Genomic DNA, 24,717 nt, shown 5'->3' with positions numbered 1-24,717 from the left:
TACCCATATAGAATTTTCTATGTTGTTAAAATTATGTAGGTTTAAGAGTGTAGAAATTGTTTAAGAACATATGAAGTGTTTATAACAGTGTGGGAAAGGCTTATAGGAGTGTGAGAAGGGTTTATAAAACATTAAAATATATATAAATAACAAAGTAAATATAATGCCACTACTTCATGGATTTTTACCTATCATGGGGGGTCTCAGGAATGTAACTCCCACGATAGTTGAGGGATCACTGTATTACTCTTATTATATAGATGTTACTTGATACAGGAGTTTGCCCATCAGTAATTATACCACACTCTGTGATGTTGGTAATAATTTAGTTTTCATTAAGCTTTAAACAAATTGAAGGCTACCCTTTCTTTTAATCATTGAAAGGAGAAATAATGTCGTCTACTATAGATATTTATCTAACACTACAAGGAAACATTGCAAAAATAACCTTCAAAATTTTGTCTATTTTTAATTAAAATGAAGGTCTGTGGCACCAAAATACTAATTCATTGGTTGAAGTAATTACATGCATAGACATTGTTTTTGATTCTGGATATAATGGGTTGGCCAAAAAGTTCATTTAATTTTTTTCCATAAAATAAAAGACACATTTTTCTTTTTCAGCAATAAGTTTATTAATTTGAATATTTTGAATATGTTGGTTACCTACTGCATGGTAAAACATTGATAATGTTTTTAATACTTTCATTTGATGGTTATCAACTTCAACTGGTCTACCTGACTGTGTAGCAGCATCCAAAGAGAAGTTTCCAGCACGAAATTTTCCGAACCACTTTTGACACATTCAATCAGTCACAGCACCTTCTGCATTCACTGCACAAATCTTTTGTGTGTGTGTTTCACTAGCATTTCTACCTTTCTTGAAATCATAAAGTATAATATGCCAACATGTTGCTTAGTTTCTTCTATCTTCAACATTACAGCTACACAAAAATTCACCAATTTTTATTTTTTTATGCATGCTTATATAACAGCTGTCACAATAAAATCTAACAAAATTATTTCAAATGAAATTAAAGACAAATAAGTGTTACTACAGGCATCTTACAAAAAAGGAACAAACTTTGTGGTCAACTCAATACAAAGACAAAATGTAACGTCCCTGGCTGTGAGAGAACCTAGGTTAGCAGTGTGGGGGCCAACATGGCTGAGCATAAGTTTGGTTGTTCAGGGAGCGTTTTTAAAAAACACAGATGCCTGAAAGAGTCACGGTTGAATTACAGCAGAACTGACATTTCCTAATGAAAAGCAGAAATCTGTTTCTGGGTCAAGGGGAAAGTTTGGGGACATAATAAAAAGAATTAAAAAAATAAATGTTTAACTCTCTACCTTTTACTTTCTTCCAACACATATTTCATCTAGGCAAACTTTTTTGGACTAATTTTTAAGTAATTTAACAAAATTTTCCCATTCTCTGAAGTTTTAAGACATAATTTAAAAATAAAATGTGGTATATATTTAAGGTATACTATTTGATATTTTCAATATATGTATACATTGTGAAGTAATCACCACAAACTAATTAGCATATTAATTACCTCCCATAGTTACTATACTCCTTACTGTGTGTGTGTGTGGTGAAAACACTTAAGGCTGGCCTTTTATTGAATTTCAAGTATAACAGTACAATATTATTAACTATAATCCCAGTGTTGTGCATTAGATCCTGTGAGGAGAAAACAGCTATTTTCAGTTGTTGCATAGGCCTTTCAGAGTGACAAACCTTCCCACACCCAGAGTCCAGACATTTACATGAGGACCTGAGCTCAGGATGCCCTCCACAAGTTCTACCTTTGCTTTTCTTGGGGCTCCTTTTAAAATAACCACTTAGAATTGAGCCCATGAAGTTAGTGACCTTTGCCTTGAACCACCTTATAAATTACAGATGCTTGTTGGTCAGTTCTCTGTGACCTAGGGCAGGGGACAGCTCTTCCTAAGACTCTTTGTGGCCAATCCCTTCCTGGTTCTGGCATGTAGGATCTGTAAGTAATAAACCTTGTGACTTTACTTCCTTTGTGGGTATGCTGACACTGAGCCTTTAACCAAAAGGACCCTGGGTCACTCACTTCCCTGTGGGGGGAGGTCTGATGCTGTAGAACAGTGTAGGTAGCTTGTGCCTTCTCATTCAGCTGGTCCTAGTCCGTATGTTTGCAATTTGATGCAGGAGCTATGGCTCCACATACAGATCTCCAAAATTTCTTTAACCTGCATAGCTTAAACTTCGTACCCCTAATCTCTCTTCATTCAATAACCTAAGAAATCTTCCTCCAGTGCTGCATTTTTCTCTCTGGAAAAATTACTAAACTCTTCAAGTTCAGTTTCTTCAACTGTAGATTGAAGATCATAAACATGATTCATATGGTTGCTATGAATGTTAAATAACATTATACATTACAAGCAGTTAGCCCAGTGCCTGGCACATACTCTACACTCAACAACTAGTTATTATTGCTGTTGTGATTCTCGCTGTGGTGCTTGAACAAAAGTAATGCCCAAAAATATTGGCTGACTTGCCCATAGCTATGCAGTCTAAGGAAGTGAAAATCATTTCCCAATCAATAAGTCCAGATACAAAATTCATAAATAACTTAAAATATTTTTAGAGAACTTGTATCCATTGTGATGCTCACAATGATGTTAGAAGGAAAAAGTAAGAGAAATTAGACCTTCAGGTTTTTTTTAATATTTTATTTATTTATTTTTAGAGAGAGGGGACGGAAAGGAGAAAGAGTGGGAGAGAAACATCAGTGTGTGGTTGCCTCTCATGTGTCTCCTACTGGGGGCCTGGCCTGCACCCCAGGCATGTTCCCTGACTGGGAATCAAACCAGTGACCCTTTGCTTCACAGGCCCGTTCTCAATCCACTGAGCTACACCAGCCAGGGCAGCCGCTCAGTTTAATGGGTGGAGACATGGCCACTAAGAGAGGTCAAGAGAGGACCCACCCACTATGTTGATCAGTCCTAATTTCTGGAGGTCTAACTCTTCCCTTGTTACATACACCATCTGACACACAGAGAGGCTGCTTCTCTGCCTCCATATTGGGAAGTGCTTAAAGAGCAACACATCTAAATGGTTCCGAGCATCAGCCAAGAAGATTAAGCAGTACTTTTGCTACACAAGGCCTCCCTCACTTCTCTAATTTAGAGATTTTATAATGTCTTAATTACTTCAATATAATAGGATTTTGATGTCATTTAACTCCAAGGAGTGCAATAGAAAATATATTTTGTCACGGGTGTGGGGTGACAGTAGAGAAATTAAACATAGAAGTATGACTGGTATCGTCAGAAAATGAAATAAACACTCACACTCCTATAAAAGGGGGAAATGCACACATATAATTAATTAATATGTGTAATTTTTCACTTACAAGTTGAATATTATCAGAAACCAGGTAGTGCAAGCTACCTGCTTTCAGAGGCTATTTGCAAGTATGTGGTAGTGACAGGTTAATGGCTAGGGTGCATAGCCCCTTTATGGTACATTCAAGCTCGTTCAAACTGTCAAAGGTACTGACAGCACAGAGGAGTATACCAAGGTGTTATTAGCTGGAAGTGCAAAATGAGGTCTGATTTTAAATTATTAACTTTTAAATCAGCAATTCTATAGGACCAGTCAAAACAAAGAGACAAGCACCTCATGTTATATACTGGAGGTTTCCTGTGTGGAAAAAAGAAGCAGAGAAATTTCTGTGAAGGCTGACACCACTCCCTAGGAACTCTTTTACGTCAATGTATCAAGAGTTTCTAAACCAATAGTTTTTAAACCAGAAGTTTAAATTATACCTTTATGTTGACTTACATGAATGCCATTAAAGCATCTTTTTCACAGGATCATCCAACCTGTCTAAGCAGGGATGGAGAACACACAACTTTCTACCCCCGTCTAACCAAAAGTTGTAAAACTACACTCCCCACATATGACTCATGCTAGATGAGCAGATGTGTTTTCCTACTAACTTCCAGTTTAGTTAATTCTGAAGTCTTCATGATAAATCAAACCCCTCACTCACAGGATGGCCTTGCATATCCAGTGGTATTTCGGTAACAACCCTCTTAATTCCTTGTTTCTCTAGGTTTAACTTTCTCCAAACATTTATCAGGATTTCTAGCTCATATTCTAGTTTACTTCCTTGCTTACACTCTTAATGGTAAACGATATCATTCATAATTAGCCCAACTTAGGACAAGAGCTATGATCAGCACAGAATCTTCCCTTTGACCACATCTCTAATAACTATTCTGTTTCTGTGCTCCACTTGAATTAGATTTATTCCTTTACTGTTCCAATACTTAGAATTCCACACTTATATTTGTACCCTGGTGTGAAACAAGATTCATAAGACATTGGTAATCACTGACAAACTGGTGATGATTACTTGGAGGTTCACTATACTGTTACTCTACTTTCATGATTAATGGGCAAAGGTCCACTGAGAAGTTCCGTATAAGATGCCATGACAAGAATATCTCCTCATACTTTCCATGCTGCCTCAAATGTTCAATTCTCATTTGAATCAAGGCATAATTAGTATTAAACTCTTAAATAGATGTGTAGGGCATTAAGTGCATTGTCATTAGAGATGATAAAATAATGTTTGCATCCTAACAACACAAATTGAATTATCCACTTCTTTCATGTCACTTAACAAGTCTGTCAGAAGTTGAAAAATAATAGAATCTAGTTTTAAAAGTGATAGCAGAGAATTGCAAAAATACTGATATTAATAGTACGATTATTAATAACATTCCCCAGGTTATACTAATACCAGGCTTTAAGGCCTACTTTTCTACAATACTCAAATTTACACAATTCTCAAATAAGACAACAGAAGAGATCTCAGGTGTCATTTAGTCAAACCCTCTAATTACAAAGATGAAGAATATGAGGTTCTGGAAGGTGATGAAGTTTACCCAAAGTGAATATTCAACTATTAAGCTAGAATTCCTGAATTCCAGTATAATACTCTGTTTTCTATTCCACCTTAAGTTTCAAAGTCCAGTTCTGTGTGTACCTTATTTCAGAGTTCTTATATAAATTGGTTTGAGAAATTTCATTTCTTCCTAATTAATTATATAGCATATGCTTAATCTCATATTAAATATTAATTCTTCTCCACATTATTTGTTTTTCTATTCATATTATTTTCCTTAATTTATATTTGTTTACAGTTACTATGTTTATTTATTAACCTAAAGTAACAAAATATGTGATCTTAAATTCTAATTCTGACACCTTCTAGCTGTGTGGCCTTGCACCTATGTGCTCTAAACCTCTGGCTCCTCATTTATGATATGAACATATCTCTACTTAAATTAAAAAACTATAAGTATTAAAAGTAATAAATTAAAAATGCAAAGCATGGTTCCAGGCAACTATTAGATGACTCCCAAACATAATTTTTATTAGGAGTATTAATCATAAATTTGTGAAGGCAGATATTACAACTTCATACATTTTTATATCTCTAGAGCATTATGCAAATAGTATTTAATTCTCATCAGGAACAAAAATAAATGGTAAATATAGAAAATAAGTAGAATTAGATCTCTTAGATCTACTATTGTGTGTGCCTCTATGAACATGGGGCACCAAACAACTGTGAACAGGATGGAAACTTTCAGTTGAGTAAATGCTTGTGCATGAATGACTTACCATAGAGAATCATAGCCATTTAATGACAAAAAAATATTACCAGTAGCAATTCATCTACCCAAAGATTTTCTGAAATGTACCTACAAGCTTAGTACCTATTTATCTTATGTAAAAATTGTAATTGTTGATTGTGTTTCATCTAAATATCTCAATGGCTCATTTAAAATGACTACATGACAAACCTGATTAGGTAAAGTTAGTCCTTCAGAGTGACACACACACACACACACACACACACACAGAGAAAACATGACTCAAGGAAAGCAATTTTTATTCAAAATTTAATATGTAAATATGTGTTTATTATTATGGTTAGCTTCACAACTTTTTTTACAGTTATAATCAATGATATAAAATAACTACATTATCTTAAAATCACCTAAGAATTTTAGTCATTAACAATCCAATATAAGTAAAATAAAATCTACCTTTATTTTATATGACTCTCCTTTAATATTCATTTATATCATTGATGTATTTTATTAATTAATTTACAAACATTATTAAATGTTAATTTAACTACAACACAAAACATTCACTCTAGACATTTTCTGCACTTCAGTGTGTCCTAAACAACACCACGAGAAAGATCTGGATTCTAGTCCGAGTGAATTACTGCTTGATTGGAAAGAAGTGAATAAAACCTTTTATATTAGACAACAGGCTGACAGGGACCAGAGGGGAGAAGGGAGGGAATTTCAGGGGAAAAGGGAAAGGGTTTACAGGAACAAGTATAAAGGACACATGGAGAAAAACTAGGGGGGGTGGAAATGGGAGGGAGGTAGGGAGAGCTGGGGGGATGGGCTGGGATGGGAGTAAAAGACAGAAAACTGTACTTGAACAACAATTTAAAGTAAAATAAAATAAAATAAACCTTTTGTATCCCAACTTACTCATCCATAAAACAAAATTAATACCCATCCTCCCTCCCAAACAAGGTTTTTCAAAGTAATGCAAATACATATGTTGAAAAGTAAATGTGAATTCTGTTTATGTAAAGCGAAGGTCCTATTACCAAATATCTTCCATTTTAATTCTACAAAAAATAAGAGTTGATAATCATCAGAGCAATTGCAAGTTTTTACTTCCAAATTATGAATAAAAGAGTGAATCTGCTAAAAGAGATCAAAGTTCAATTAGTACAGCAAAATAAGCAAGTATTAACATACTAATTATATGCCAATACTGAGTTGATGGACTTTTTTCACCATTAACTTTACACACAAACATGCATGCACACAGCATTTTTATTAGTTAACCTTATATGTTATGCTAATTCCTATGACTTCTCCCAAAGATATCCTTTTCCTTCTCCTTGGTTTTTGTGCCCTCTACAATGAAACTGAGCTTCATTTCTTCCACAAAAACTATTTCAATTCTTCTTAACTTGAACTGATCTCTTACAGTTCCAATGTACTTTAAAAAAAAAAACAAAACAGTACTTCACAAATGCATCACCTAATTGTTCTCTAATGTTTCAGGTCTGCTATTCTGTAAATAGTTTCTAAATTTTTTAGGTCCCATAGTTATATGTTACTTTTTCAGCCACGCCAGTGGTCTATGCCTGTATTACTCATGTATATAAGTGAAAAGTGTATCAAATAAAGAAGAGGCAGAAAGAATAAAAATAATTTCCTAAAACAAAATGTGCTGCTGTATGCCCTTCATTGTAGTGAAGATGGTGAGGGAGAACAAGATGTGTTTTTGACTCTGGAGAAAAGAAAATTAAATCTCATCACAGTTCAGAATAAATATTTCTTGCACTTCTCCACTTGTCTCTACTTCCTGTTTGATTACTAATTTCATTTTTTTTAACACATACATATGAGTAAAGATACTATGCACAATGGGAGAAGAACCTTTAAATTCAGATTCCTTGAGCAAAAGGACTATAGTTATTCATCTTTATATGTAGAAGATGTTTGCTATTCTCAATACATACATGTCGAGTGAATAAAAGTATAGTTGGACATGTAGATGAAAAGACAGATGTCAATGTCAAGTATCTACTGAGTCCACATTTGTGTTGACAAACCTAATTCCTGGGCCAACAAAGACAAGACTGACCATAAGTTTGCACAATTCATTATGGCATGGGAACACCACTTATTTTACTGCAAATCTTTCAAATGTAAAAAATTCCACTTGAAATACACAAAACTATGCGCAGGGAACATAGCTGGGACTCAATAAGGCTTGTAGATAAACTCTAAGCATAACTCTTTCATCTCTCTCACTCAGAATTTTTTTCTTTCTTTTAAAAAAATATAGGTTCCTTTTCTAAAAGTAGGGTTTAACATGAAAGTTTATCTCTCCTAACTTAATGTTTGTTTTTCATTTCCAACTATATTAAATACTTTAAGTAATCATTGAATTGCTAAAGCATAAAAATATTATTTTCCAGAAAATGTCTTTGGCTGACATGTTAACACTCATTTTTATAGCTAAATACTTTTCCCTGTTCTCTCTGGTGTTCAGTATAAATACTGTCATTCTAAAACAAGCTGGAATGTTAAAAAATATTTTCTTTGAGGAAACTATTTAGATTTAAATTTCAAACACAAAGATTTGACCTCCAAAATATATAAAAAAACTCATACAACTCCATTACAGGAAGACAAAAAACCCAATTAAAAAATGGGCCAAGGACTTGAACAGACACTTCTCCAAGGAGGAAATACAGAGGTTCTAGAGACATATGAAAAGATGCTCAGCATCACTAGCTATCAGAGAGATGCAAATTAAAACCACATTGAGACACCACTTCACATCAGTCTGAGTAGCCATCATAAACAAAGCAACAAACAACAAGTGCTGGTGAGGTTGTAGAGAAAAGGAAACCCTTGTACACTGTTGGTGGGAATGCAGACTGGTATAGCGACTGTGGAAAACAGTAAGGGATTTCCTCAGAAAACTAAAAATGGAACTCGCCTTTTGACCCAGCAATTTGATTGCTGGGACTATACCCTAAAAATCCTAAAACACCAATTCAAAAGAACCTAGGCACCCCAATGTTCTTAGTAGCACAATTTACAATAGCCAAGTGCTGAAAGCAGTCTAAGTGCCCACTGGTAAATGAGTGGATCAAAAAACTGTTGTACATTTACACAATGGAATTCTATGCAGTAGAAAGAAAGAAGGAGCCCCTATTCTTTGCAACAGTGTGGATGGAACTGAAGGGCATTATGCTAAATAAAGTAAGCCAGGTGGTAAAAGACAAATACCCTAGGATTTTGCCTTTAAGTGGGACCTAATCAACAAAACAAGTAAGCAAGAGAAGTATATAACCAGAGACACTGAAATAAAGAACAGACTGAAAGAAAACAGAGGGTAGGGGTCAGAGAGATAATGGTAGAAAGAAGGGGAAGGGTCATTAAAGAACACGTATAAAGGACCCATGGACTAATCCAAATGGGTGAAGGATAGAGGGTGGGCAGTTGGAGTGGGTTGGGTGGGGGAAAGTTGTTGGGAAAATGGAAATGACTGTATTAAAGAAACAATTAAAAAGTGATAGAAAAGACTTCAAAGAAGCAGAAAGTGAACCCTGCTTGATACAAAATAATCTTAGTACAAAGTGGTCTTGAAGTGTTCCAACACTTCACTATAGTTTTCTCAGAAAGAAATGCACACTGAGGACTACACATAGACTTATGTTATATTCACTTTGATAATTACAATCCTGTAGAGTACAAGTCATATAGTAGACTGCACATGCATGTCCTAGGTGGAATACATTTTTATGCTTGAGAGAATACTTTACAGAATAATTAAATAAATAAATAAATAAATAAATAAATGTATATTTGCAATTAGAATATAAGATTGCATTGTATAATTTAAAGCATTTGGTTGACCAAAAAAGTCTGTTTTGTTTTTTTCTGTAAAATAATATACACCTTTTTCATTTTCATCAATAACTTCATTGATTTGGATATTTTGAGCTATTTGGCTATGTCCTGCATGCTATAACACTGATTGTTCTCATTTAATGTCTCAGTTTGATTGCTATCAATTTCAACTAGTCTACAATGTAGCATCATGAGAAACCTCCAGCATGCAACTTTGCATACCACTTCGACACACTCGATCACCGAAACACCTTCTCCTTACACTGCACAGATCTTTTTATGCATTTCAGTGCATTTTTATCTTTCTTGAAATAATAAAATATACTTTGCCAAAAATGTTGCTTATTTTCTTTCATCTTCAATATTAAACTGGTTACACAAAAATTCACCAGTTTTGATGAGTTTGTTTTTAAATGCATGCTGATATGACAACTGTCCCAATACAATCTAACGAAATTGTTTAGAATGAAATTAAAGACACATGAGCACTACTAGAGATATCTTATGCGGGGGGGGGGGGGGGGGGGGGGGGGGGAGGGAACTGTCCAACCCAATACTTTTAATATAGATTAAACTTAATTTAAACTTTGGTAAAAGTATAATGTAACATATAAATCATATAGAAATAAAAAAAAACATTTTTGGTAATTTCGAGAAAATATATTTTAATGAAATAGTTTTGTAAGCATTTCTTTAATTTTGGCAGAAATGATACATTTTTTGACAGTATGATACTTTGAAATATAATACTCTAAAAAAGGAGGTCAGCCATAATGACAATTAATTATATTTTTTACCTAATTTTCAATTCTTTAAGGTATTAATTAGGAATAAGAGATGTCATAATTTCAACAGCCCTGTCTGTGTATATATTACTGGGAGGGGAAAAACATAAAACACATGGAATAATTTGTCTCAACCTTACAGGAAATATGGGTATAAGGCAGTTATCATAACACCCCACCCATCACTGTGAGTGTTGTCATTCTCCAGGGGTCAGTACCAACCCTCTGTTTCTCTCTGGCCCTCTATCTCCTTTTGACTTGAAACAAAAGGAGCATTGTATGTCTTTCATCCCAGCATTGGCAAAGGTGGTGGGGGAAGGCTCTTTTTTAGTGTTAATACAGAAAAAAATAAATACATTAACTCCACCATTCTATAAGAAAATTAGTTGATATGTTGGCATACTTAACTTTGATATTTTTGCATATGAATGCAAAGCAATTGTGAATATACCATGCCTTTAATTCCGTAGGCTACTATCTTCACTTATTTAATTCTGAGCATGTTCTTACATCATTAAGTTTTTTCAAAACATCAGCTTTCGAGTTTATAGAATTTCACTAAATAGATATAAAATAATTTATTTACTACATATCTACTTTTAGACATTTAGCATTTATTCAATACTCACCCTTATAAATTATGTTGCAATAAAGAATAATTATCTTCTAAAATCTTAGTTATGTATTCATCTGCATCTTACTTAAATATCAGCTTTGTTTATGGTTGTAAAAACAAAATATATGTACAAGAAAATAAAATATAAGTGTTAGAAGTCTGATTCTGAGCAGAGTACAGAGTAATAGGTAAGTAATAACACTATCAGAGTCACAACCAGCTCCCTGTGAATGGATATCCAACAGCTTTGGCAACACATCCACGTTTAATTAATAGACAAAAACCTTAACATGAAAAGTAGTGTCAAACAAACAAGCTGAAAATAATAAGCTGGGGTCACTTGATTTCCTAATTTTGAGTCCAATTCCCTAGGTTATAAGTCCCTCTAATTATCGTAAATGTTAATATTGATATATAATTTGCAATTATTTGTTTTATATTTATTTCATGAAGAAACAACAGTGAATTTTCATTTTCAATGTCCTAGACACAGTTCATAAAAATGAGACTGCCAAAGGCATTTAAATAAAATATCAGGTATCCAGAGCATTTCTAAAAGCAGTATGCAGGATCCCTATGACTTGAGTACTGCAAGTTCCCAGACTTTTGCTTTTTTAAACTTACATACTTTCTTACCTTTACTTTTTTTCACCCTTACCTTTTTTAACTTTGCTTTTTATATATTTTGCTTAATTAATTTCTACTGTACTTCTAACTATAGGAACCATTATTCTCAGTTTACATGAAGAAACCAAGTCTCAGAAGGCTTAAAAAATTGCTGGAAGGCCTTGACTTGTCTCACCTTAATGTGTTTCTATTCTCCCATGTCACAGTGTCACACATCATTTAAAGATAACAGGTTTAAATATCTATGTCAGGATATCAGGTGGAAGATAAGTCCAACTAGTTCTAACATCAGATCAATAAGAACATGATTAAATCCGGAGCTTCACATACTGTAACTCATCCCAGTTGGCCATTTTTACAAAGGCACGTGCAGCTCCCATGCTGGGGGACATTGAAAAGGGCAGGTTTGTAAAGATCAGAGAAAATCTATGCACATTATGAGAAAAAGAACTAAAATGAATTATCTGCTGATTGTGGATCACTTGAACTCATCTTTATACATCAAAAAATACATAATAGTTTATGTCATTTGCTAACTAAACTGTTGAGCATTCACTGGGTCTAGACAGGGTGCTGATTGCTAGGGTGACACAAACGTGAATATAATATCCCTATTCCTCAGGATTTACTTACTAGGAGCCAGGCTAAGAGTGAGGTCGGAACCACTCTAGCCAGCTGAGAGGTATTGGCCACTGGTCCACAGTGGTGTGACTTAGGAGAATAAGAATGTAGAAACTCTCATAGTAATTTAACATGGTTACATAATCCAAACCCGTGGCAAACAGGCCACATGCACTGAGCATATGAACTAATGGAAGAGCCAGCAGCAGACTAACTATACCGAGTAGAACCTTGTTACATGATGTTATAATTTAACATGAATATGGCCACTGTAAACCTGATGCATTTAAAATCCAAAATTGATTTTTGATCAAAAAATAATTTAAACAGGATGATAGCTAAGGTGGGGTAGGTTAACAGTTAGAAGGACTGAGCAAAGAGGAAAAAGGACTCATGGATGTGGACAACAGTGCAGTGACTGCAAGAAGTAGTATAAGGGGAATAAATGGTAATAGAAAACTATAATAAAAAAGAAAAAATAAATAGTCTACAATAGTCTACAATAGTCTATTTTCAATAGTCTATTTGAAATTGGCTACTGATAAATAGTTGAAGATAAGATTTAAAATGCAGTGTTACTTGATTCATTTTTTAATAAAAGCTTAAAATGAACATCCTGATCTCTTTCTTCTCTACCAAGAGTGTTATTAACCTGAAAATAGCGAACTATAGAAATAATCCCTGAAAGTACTGGTACAACCATTATGGAAAACAGTATGGCATTTTCTAAGAAAACCAAAATTGGACTTGCCTTTTGACCCAGCAATTCCACTGCTAGGATTGTATCCTAAGAACCCTAAAACACCAATCCCAAAGAACATATGCACCCCAATGTTCATAGCAGCACAATTTACAATAGCCAAGAGTTGGAAGCAACCTAGATGCCCGTCAGTAAATGAATGGATCAAAAAACTATGGTACATATACACAATGGAATTCTATGCTGCAGAAAGAAAGAAGGAGCTTCTACCTTTTGCAACATCATGGATGGAACTGGAAAGCATTATGCTGAGTGAAATAAGCCAGGTGTTGAAGGACAAATACCATATGATCTCACCTTTAACAGGAAGCTAAACAACAAAACAAACAAGCAAGCAAAATATAACCAAAGACTCTGAAATAGAGAACAGGCTGACAGTGACCAGAGGGATAAGGGGAGGGAATTTCAGGGGAAATAGGGGAGGAATTTAGAGGAACATATATAAAGGATACATAGAAAACAACTGAGAAGGGTGGAAATGGGAGGGAGGGGGGAGCACGGGGGTGGGCTGGGATGGGAGTAATAGACAGAAAACTGTACTTGAAAAATAATTAAATAAAAAAATTGGGGAAAAAAAGAAAATCAAACAAGAAAAAAACAACATGAAAATAGAAGCAGCCTAGATACATGTTATCCTCTGTGAGTAGTGCTATCATCAATCTAACCTGGATATATTGCCTAAAAACTTAATCAGTAAACTCACTTATTACATTAAAACCTTTATTTACTGATATTCCAGTTTCTGGTCAAAATTTGAGACTTGTATGAATAATCACTATTTCAATATTTGTTTAATTCTTATTGGAAAAAATGTTTATGAGCATAACAACAATCTTGTTTAATTGCCTGTAAACTTTCAAAGTAATATCTGAAAACCTTTTATTATTTTCTTATATTACATTTCAGTTTATTATTAGTATTTTTTAATTTTTATTTATTTATCTTTAGAGGGGAAGGAGAGAGGGAGAGAAACATCAATGTCTGGTTGCCTCTCCTGCGTCCCCTGCTGGGAGTTGGCCTGCAGGGAACCAGCCTGCAACCCAGGCATGTGCCCTGACTGGGAATCAAACCACGATCGTGTGGTTCGCAGGCCCGCGCTCAATCCACTGAGCTACACCAGCGAGGGCTCAGTTTATTATATTTTTGAAATATAATTTTAGATCTGCTGAACACAGTAAGATACAAAGTGGGTTATACTTGGAGTATGTTATTTTATTTTTCTAGTAATTCATTTTTACTGTATTTTTTAAAGTATTGATTTGTTACTCTCACTTTACCTCATAATCTGACCTCCCACAACCTCACTGCTTTCTAGATCCAACTCACAATCCTCCCTCCCCACAACAAGAATCTTATCTTTTTTCTACCCATTCTGAAAACCAGCTAGTTGGGTGAAATATCACAGTTAACACTACATTTATTCAAGGATCTCCTATGTCTTCTCTGCAGGTTAGTACTTTAAATACCATAGAATATATGCCCACTGTCTTAAACTATTTGCCTTCCCCCTCCTTCTGACCACGAAAAAGAATAGGTGGGTGCTGTGAACACCAGGATGTCTGCTACAAGAGGAAACCTACCAACAAAGGAACCACCAACAAATAATAATGGAAGAAGGTGAAGGAGGGAGTGGAAGCTACACTAACCTCAACCAAGGATCAGTCTGGAAATACAACTAAAGGGTAGAGAAATTATTCAGAATAAACAACTGAACAAGAGCAAGAGAGAATCCTCAAAACCTTATACACACAAAAGAATCAGCTTCAATGCAACCTGTCCACACATGCACAACAAAATACAACATGTGGTGGACAGAGTGATCTCAGTTAACCAGCTGGAGGGAAGCACCCACCAAAGAAACATCCAACAATAGTCAAAACCCCAAAACATACAGAAAACAAACATAAATGACAGCCCAAGACCAGAGAGCTAAGAAGATCAAGGAGCTACACCACTGAATCTCACAGGTATTCTACCATAGAAGTTTACACAATAAACCCAGGGAGTCGAAACAGATCAATTTAAGAAGCAGAAGCTAACAAGAAGAGTCTCACAAACAATAAGAAGACAAAGAAACAATCCCCAAATGAAAGGAAAGTATGAAGCTGCAAAAAGAATGCTAAATAAAATATTGGCAAGTCAACTATTGGATATTGAGTTCAAAGCAATGGTTATCAGGAAGCTCCATGAGCTCTTACCAAAAAACTACAGGGAAACTACAACGAACTCACTGCAAACTGTATCACCATGAAAAAGGAAACAGAAACTATCAACAAGGGCCAAGAGGAAATGAAGAATACAATTTTGGAAATTAAGAACACAGTAGAAGGAATCAAAAGCAGGATCAATGAAGCAGAGGATAGGGTCAGCAAGCTGGAGGACAAGGTAGAAAAAAAACACCCAGAAAGAGCAAGAAAAGAAAAAGAGGCTCAGAAAGAATGAAGAAGGATTAAGGGAAATGCAGGACAACATGAAATATAATAATACCCATATAATAGGGATACCAGAAGGAGAAGAAGAAGAGCAAGGGATAGAAAACCTGTTTGGAAAAGTAATGATGGAAAACTTCCCTAATCTGGTGAGAAAGTCACACAAATTCAGGAAACACAGAAAGTCCCAATAAAGAGGAACTGAAAGAGGCCCATTTTCAGACACATAATAATTAAAATGGCAAGATTCCAAGTCAGAGAATCTTTTTTTTTTAAACTGAGACTTTTTTTTAAATTTTATTTACTTATTTATTTATCTTTAGAGGGGAAGAAGAGAGGGAGAGAGACATCAATGTATGGTTGCCTTTTGCGCGTCCCCTGCTGGGAGTTGGCCTGCAGGGAACTGGCCTGCAACCCAGGCATGTGCCCTGACTGGGAATTGAACCGCGATCCTCTGGTTCGCAGGCCTGCGACCACTGAGCTACACCAGCCAGGGCTCAAGTCAGAGAATCTTAAAGGCAGCAAGGGAAAAACAGGAAGTGACATACAAGGGAGCCCCGATAAGAGTAGCAGCTGACTTCTCAATGGAAAGGCTCCACACAAGAAGGGAATGGCAAAAAATATTCCAAGTAATAAAAACCAGAGGCCTGCACCCAAGAGTACTTTATACAGCAAGGCTCTCAATTAAAATGGAAAGCCAAATAAGAACTTTCCCAGACAAAAGAAGCCTCAAAGAATATACGTTCTCCAAACCAGCTCTGCAAGAGATGCTAAAGGGTTTCTTTTAAGAACAATAAGAAAAACAGTGAAAGAGAGAGGAACACAGGTATAAAAAATGGCAATGAATAAGTGCCTATCAATAATAACCTTAAATGTAAATGGATTAAATGACTCAATCAAAAGACACTGAATAGCTGAATGGATAAAGAATCATGCATATCCTTACCCACAAATATTCTGCCTACAAGAAATCGACCTCAGAACAAAAGACCTACACAAACTGAAAGTGAAGGGCTGGAAACAAATATTCCAAGCAAATGGACATGAAAAAGAAGCCAGGGTAGCAATACTCATATCAGACAAAATAAACCTCAAAAAAAGAACCATAAAAAGAGACCCAAAAGGTCACTTCAAAATTATCAAGGGAAGAATGCATCAAGACGACATAAACATTGTAAATACATATGCACTTAACATAGGAGCGCCCAAATGCATAAAACAAACCCTGGAGAACTTCAAGTTGCTGTATTGACAGCAACTCAATTATAGTAAGGGATTTTAACACCTCACTGTCAGAAATGGACAGATTTTCCAAACAAAATGTCAACAAAGATATTGCAGCATTGAACAATGTCCCAGATCAAATGAACTTAACTGATATACTGAGAGCCTTTCATCCCCAAATAGAAAATACACATTCTTTTCAAATGCACATGGAACATTCTTAAAGATAGTTTACATAATAGGACACAACATATTCCTCAACAAATTCAAGAAAATTGAAATCATCCCAAGCATTTTCTCCAACCACAAGTGACTGAAACTGGAAAGCAACTCCAAAGGAAAAAAAAAAAAAAACAACTNATGAACTTAACTGATATACTGAGAGCCTTTCATCCCCAAATAGAAAATACACATTCTTTTCAAATGCACATGGAACATTCTTAAAGATAGTTTACATAATAGGACACAACATATTCCTCAACAAATTCAAGAAAATTGAAATCATCCCAAGCATTTTCTCCAACCACAAGTGACCGAAACTGGAAAGCAACTCCAAAGGAAAAAAAAAAAAAAAACAACTCAAACTCATGGAGATTGAATAGCATGCTATTAAACAATGAATGGGTCAAGAATGAAATTAAGGAAGAAATAAAAAAGTTTCTGGAAACATATGAAAATGAACTCACAACAATCCAAAACTTATGAGACATAGTGAAGGCAGTCCTGAGAAGGAAGCTTATAGTGATACAGGCCTACCTATAAACATAGAAACATTTCAAAAAACAACCCAAACCTACGACTACATGAAATTGAGGAACAACAAAGAAGAGAGCCCAAAGCAAGTAGAATGAAGGAAATAACCAAGATCAGAGCAGAATTAAATGGCATAGAGACTAAAAGCACAATTCTAACAATCAATAAATCCAGGAGCTCGTTTTTTGAAGTTATACAAAATAACTTCACAAAAAAAGAGAGGACCCAAATAAACACAATCATAAATGAAACAGGAGAAATTACAACTGATATCACAGAAATACAAGGGATCATAAGAAATTACTATGAGGCAATGCATGCCAAGAAATTTAAAAACTTAGGTGAAATGAACAAATTTCTAGAAAAAAATCTTCCAAAAGTCAATGAAGAAGAAGAAGAAAGCCTGAAGAAACCAGTAACAGCAGATGAAATTAAAGCAGTAATCAAAAAACTGACACACAAAAGCCCTAGACTGGATTTCACAGGAGAATTCTACAGTGTTTAAGGAAGAGCTAACCCCTATCCTACACAGACTATTCCAAAGAATCCTTTATGTCCCCAATGTTCATAGCAGCACAATTTACAATAGTGAAGTTCTAGAAGCAACCTAAATGCCCACTAGTAAATGAGTGGATAAAAAAAAAAAAAACTGGCACATTTACACAATGGAATACTATGCAGCAAAAAGAAAGAAGGAATTCCTACTTTTTGTGACATCATGGATGGAACTGGAAAGCATATGAAAGGGAAATGCTTTTCCAGGCAGTGAAAGACAAATAACCATATGATTTCACCTACAAGTGGGACCTAATCAACCAAACAAATAAGAATGCAAAATATAACTGGAGACATTGAAATAAAGGACAAACTGACAGTAATCAGAGGGAGGGGAGAGAGGATAATGGGGGAAAATGGGGAGGTCCATCAAGGAACATAAATAAAAGACATATGGCAAAGCCAAAGGGGATAGGTTTGAGGGTGGGAGAGGGGATAAATGGGATGGCAGGTCTGTGGTGGAGTGAAAATGAAGCCAACTATACTTGAAGAACAATAAAATAAAAGAAATTGGCAAAGTACTTGAATATACATTTCTCCATAGAGGACATGCAGATAAACAAGAGACAAATGAAAAAATGTTCGATGTCAGTAATCATCAGAGAGATGCAAATGAAAACTGAAATGACATATCAACTCACTCCTGTCAGAAGGGCTATAATCAATAATTCAACAAACAACAAGTCTGCCAAGGATGTGGAGAAAAGGGAATCCTTGCGCAGTGTCAGTAAGAATACAGACGGGAACTGCCTTTTGACCCAGTAATCCCACTTCTGGGAATAAATCTAAAAACACCTGAAACACTAATTCAAAAGAATATACATACCCTGTGTTTGTTGCAACATTATTTACAATAGTCAAGATCTTAGAAATATCCCATGTTCCCATCATAGATGATTGCATAAAAAGCTGTGGTATGTTTACTCAATGGAATAATAATTAGCTATAAAAAAGAAGGAAACCTTGCCTTTTGAGAAAGCATGGGTGGACCTGGAGATTATTATGCTAAGTGCAATAGGTCATGCAGAGAAAGACTAATACTTATATGATCTCATTTATATGCCAAATCTAATGAGCAAAATAAACTGACAAAATGGAAACAGAAGCCTGGATACACATAACAGAATGACAGCTGTCAGAGGAGAGGTATGTTGAGGGGCTGGAAGAAAGAAGGCAAAGGGATTAAACTAACAGATATACACACAGAGACAAAGACAACACTGTTGTGATAGCCAGAGAGAAAAGGGTGTGGGGGTAGGGGTATGTAGGCAAAGGGGGATAAATGAAGATGGAAAGAGACTGCTTTGGGCAATGGATATAGAAGGCAGTATGCAGATATTTTGTTGAGGTGTACAATTGAAACCTACATGGCTTTGTGAACCTATGTCACCACAATAAATTCAATTACAAAAAAATATATGTGGGGAAATGCATAATTCTAAACAAGATGGGCTTCCAGGTTTCAAGGTGACATAACTAGGAGAAGATGCTATAAAGGTGGAAAATAAAGCATATAAGCAGGTATGGGGCAGACAGTTTTTATGCTAACTATGAACATGAGTATCCATCAAAGACTGCAATGACATTCACAGGTATTTTATTTAAGAATCAGCAAAGACACTGAAATAGAGAACAGGCAGACAGGGACCAGAGGGAAGAGGGGAGGGAATTTCAGGGGAAATAGGGGAGGGATTTAGAGGAACAATATAAAGGATACACAGACAACAACTAAGAAGGGTGGAAATGGGAGTGGGGGAGCACAGGGTGTGGGATGGGAGTAATAGACAAAATACTGTACTTGAAAAATAAATAAATAAATAAATAAATAAACTTGGTAGGACATCTCATGAGAAGGAAGAAAGAGCTTACATTTTGCATTTAGATACAATCCGTGATAATGAGTCCAAGGTTACATAGTCTATTCATATAGTTTTCACTATATTTCCCAATACAGTGAGGCTATGTGAGGAACCTGTAAACTTGCCAAGTATCCAGTCATTGCTAGGAAACTTAGCTGGGTTGGATAAGAGGAGCTAATAAACATAAATCTATAGCCCTACTGGAAAAGCAGCCCAGTGCACACAATGTGCTGACAGTGAGTCGATTTCTTCAGTGGTGTTTAGAAAGACTGCAAGCCTCTGAGAGCTAAAATTCCATTTAATGCTGTTTACAGGGTTGTTTTTATATAATATTTTAAATAAATAGTGTAGCTCTATGTTTCACCTAGAATGTAATAATAACACTGCAGCTTTTCCCCAGAATGTTTTCACAAGGTCAGGATTACCAATAGTTAATAAAGAAATTGCTTAAAAATGATTAGAATGATTAATTCCAAATATATGATTTTGATATCTTGTGAAGTGTTAGAGTAGAATGTGTGTCCTAGATAATGGAATGGCTTAATTTAGCATGCAGTTCACTGTTTAAATATCCATGCAGTTCGTTGGCATTTCAATACCAAAGTGTCATTTATACACAAGAGTAAATGTCTCTTTAAGTAATCCAAGCTAACCTGAAAAGGGAGAGGAGGCCCATGATTTTTGGTTGCTTTCCAAAGTCAAAGATGACACATTTCTATAGCTTGGCCAAAATCATGGTGAACAAAACAGATGTTATTCAGCATTTCAAATATAATGACTCACATTTTCCCACACTTCTGTTGTCCTGTTCAGCAACAGAAAATAACTGTTAGCAAGTTAAAAGATGACTTACTAAATTACTCTAGCACATTAGGAGAATGACTGATGATAGATCTGTGTATTACAACTATGTTTGGTAATGATATCTCCTTTTTATTAGCCTTCCTTAGTCACAGTGCTCATCTGAAATAATCATAGTGCAAAGGAAAATGGCAACTCCTCAATTTATAAATGATTCCAATGAAAATATACAAATAAGTTAATAAAATTGCCATCTTGCTTTCTCTACCTATAATACCAGTGATTTTCAACGTTTTTCATCTCATGGAACACGTAAACTAACTACTAAAACTCTGTAGCACACCAAAAATATATACTTTTTGCCAATCTGACAAAAATAGCTATAATTTTGATTTATTCACACCAAATAACTATTGTTGTGTTGGCTGTTGTTGCCATATTTTATCTGACAATCTAAGGGAAAAGAGGTCAGAGCCCCTGACTAAATAATCAGGTATTGCATGTTTTAAACATTCTTGCGGTGCACTGGTTGAAAATCCTGCATAATACCATCACCATGATACACACTCATCCCCAACTGAATCAAATGAAACTTAGTTTATTAAAAAACAGCTTAGAGCTTCAATTCAATGCATTCATTCATTTATTCAAAAAATATCTTGAGCACCTGCTTATCTCCAGGAACTGTAACAATGCTAAGTAAACAGTATGATTTGTCTCCTGCCCTCATGAATTAAGTTGCTTTATTTTTATAGCTTCCATAAATTACCATTTAATTTGCAGGCATAAATGCACTTAATTACAGTATTAGGGAAGAATGGACTATAAGTGTGATAATCATTATTAGATAAAAGGCAAAGCTCATTTTATCTATCATAAAATAATCTACTCTGTGCCTTGGAAACAAGCAAATATATTATGTCAAAATAAATTGAAGGGCAAAGATTAATAGCTATCTGACTACGGTGATTAATATGGTCAGGCAAATTGGAATAGTCAAGGAATTAAAACCTGACTTTCTATTCACCAACACATTGCTTCTAACTGGATTACTTAATCACTTTCACTACCACCTTCCACAAAAACAAACCAAAGTTCATGGAGCCACTTAGTGATTATATTTTTGGTTATTTCTTTTGTAATTGAAATGCTTTTTAAAACTACTTTAAAATAATAAAATAAAAATAACCTGAAGAAAGCGGAGGTGGTTTCTTTTTTTAAGATTTGATTTATGTATATTTAGAGGGGAAGGGAAGGAGAGAAGGATAGAAATATCAATGTATGGTTGCCTCTCATGAGTCCCCTGCTGGGAACTGGCCTGCAACCCAGGCATGTGCTCTGACTGGGAATCGAACCTCGATCGTGTGTTTCATAGGCCCACGCTCAATCCACTGAGCTACACCAGCCAGGGCTGAGGTGGTTTCTATAGCATGACAGAAAAAGACAAAGTGTAATATACTTCCATGTCTTTTCTAAATCATTTGAACTTTGCAAAGAGCCTCTATAGTCTGTAGCACTAGGATTGAAAGCCAAAGCCACCAGGAAGGAAATCATCATCATCATTATAATAATTTGTTTGCTAAATTTGAACTACATACATAGGCAGTCTCTCAAAATCTATTACTTTACACAAGAAGAACAACCCAGAGAAATGCTAATGATGTAACACATGTTTAAAGTCACAAGACTAATAACACTCATGAAGGAACAATTGGTCTGATGTTTGTAGAATATTTCCATTGATGACCTATCTTAGGAAATAAATGGTTTCCTCTCATGTAAGCCAAGATATTCATTTCTGATTAAATGGCATATGTAATCTTTGAAGAATAATGTTGATTAAAATATTAACTACAAACACCATTATTTGCTTTGATTTTAATTACATAGAACTCAGAACAAATATAACATATAGAAAGGTACACACATACCATTGATCCATCGAGCTTCTGGATCATGAAGCATGAAGTCTTTTCTGAATAGGTCTTCTAAAGACAATCGGGTTTCTGATGAATTCGTGAGCTCATCTGAAATGAAAATACATCTTATATTAGGCACATATTTCATGTTGAGTTTTTAAAACTCATGAGTCACAAAAGTTGAAATGTTTAGCTTCAAAAAATATGTTAAGTAGATGAGAATACGAAGTGATCATTTTAACATGGGTTTTGGCATTTGAAGTCTGCCTGTTTCATAATACTTTTTAAACATTAAATTTTTATACATTAAAATTGTCTTGATGCAGTACAAATTTAATAAATTGATCCCTGGTTGCATATTGATGAATGATGTGAAAGCACTTAAAAATCTCTTTGGTATACTGTGTTCCCAAGGGCATAATTTTCACTGTTTTATCACAATCCAGGTAATTAGTTTTAAAAATCACTTTGACATATTCTTTGTAATGATAAATTCACATTGCAAATACCAAATGTGAGAGAGCTGAGGACTCTGAATATATACAATTAAGAAAACTTCCAATCTCAGAAGAAAGTTCACCAAATTAACAGAATAAATACTAGTTCAACCAAACAAATAACAGCCGATAAATAAGTCAATTTAAAGGCTGAAAAAATAAAAATGCAAATAACGCAATACCACAAAATTCATGAAAAGCACATATTTGTCTTGTCCCTGACATATAAACTAGGTGTACTCCCCTTTTAATTCCAAAATCTAGGATATGGAAAGAAAATGCTGTTTAAGTATCAAAAGTAGGCATAGCAAACACTTTTAGCCAGCAAGAGGCTATGGACAGGTTAGCAATATTTCATTTTCTTTGAAAAATAATAGCATTATTTATTTACTGTACAGAATCTTTGTTACCTTCAGTTATGACCTTCACTCTGATTGAAAATAAAATGTCAAAGGTATATAATAACCTCATTAGGAATTGTTTTGTAAAAGCTCAGCATGTATCACAGCAAGCACTTTGTTTCTTCCAGCTGAAGAGCTGGGCTAAAGAATCAAATGAAATTTCTTTTAACATGAATCAACCATGTATGTAACCCACAAACTAATTGCTAAGGATCAAATAAAAAATGTTATTAGTAGATATAGCACAAATTGTTTGATTCTGAGCCTAGTAAAAGACCTTGTGATAATTCATAGATTTGTAAAACAAGATGCTCCATTTGACAGTCTGAAACACCAAACTTTGTACTTTCTTCATTCATTGAACAAGTACCAGAACACTTAATTTTCAAGATAGTAAATGATGTACTGTAAGGTGCTGGAAACATATCTATGTCCTGCTCTTAGGGGTTCACACTCGCAAAGTGTGGGAGAGTATGACAAATGTCAGAATAGGGGTACAGAGTGCTGGATGAGTTCAGAGGAAGGGAGAGAAATATGTTGCAGAATCCATTTTAAAAAGCACTAGATAAAAATAAAATGACTAACTTTCATCCACAGCTGTTAGCAATAAAAACTAGTACACACACTTTGGAAGACAGTTTGACAGTTTGTTACAAAAGTAGTCTTAAGAGCCAGCAATCACATTCCTTGGTATTTACCCAAATGAATTGAAAACTTATGGCCATATATAAACCTGCACACACATATTTAGATCAGCTTTATTCATAATTGTCAACATCGAGAAGCAAACAAGACATCCTTCAATAGGTGAATGGGTAAACGGTGGTATATTCAAACAATGCAATGTTATTCAGTAATAAGAAATGAGCTATTAACCACAAAATGACATGGAACAACATTAAATGCATATTACTAAATGAAAGAAACCAATTTGGAAAAATATATGCAGTGTACGACTTCAATTATATAACGTTCTGTACAAGGCAAACTATAAAACACTAACAGCAGTGATTGTAATAGTATCACGTCAGGATACATTTTTCCAAATCTACAGAAAACACAACAGCAAGAGTGAACTCTAATGTGAGGTATGGACTTTGGCAAATAATGATGTGTCAGTACAGTTTCTTCAATTGTAACAAACATGTATCTCTGGTTTGGGATGTCAGTAGTGTGAGAGGTCTTGCCTTGTGAAAGGTCGAGGGGTGAATGGAAAAGCTCTATCTTTAGCTCAATTTTTCTGTGAACCTAAACTTTTCTAGAATATAAAGTCTATGATTTTTTAAAAGTTAAATGGCCTGGACATTACAGGTTTCAAAAGAAAGAGAATGGGAATTGTAGGGAC

At 34.9% G+C, this 24,717-nt stretch overlaps 1 long non-coding RNA gene across 1 annotated transcript in view; it reads right to left on the bottom strand.

Moving 5' to 3' along the window:
* The window catches only part of LOC118978257 (uncharacterized), a 155,076-nt gene that overhangs the window by 109,717 nt on the left and 20,642 nt on the right, over window positions 1-24,717 (bottom strand). The window contains exon 2 of the long non-coding RNA XR_005064678.1: window positions 22,487-22,582. This is a non-coding gene — a long non-coding RNA (uncharacterized LOC118978257). The remainder of the gene's footprint in view (window positions 1-22,486; window positions 22,583-24,717) is intronic.

The sequence above is a fragment of the Sturnira hondurensis genome, unplaced genomic scaffold (assembly GCF_014824575.4).
Source record: "Sturnira hondurensis isolate 20B ecotype Veracruz unplaced genomic scaffold, ASM1482457v3 Scaffold0021639, whole genome shotgun sequence".
NCBI classification, from domain to species: Eukaryota; Metazoa; Chordata; class Mammalia; order Chiroptera; family Phyllostomidae; genus Sturnira; species Sturnira hondurensis.
This window is presented reverse-complemented; position numbering and strand designations above follow the sequence as displayed.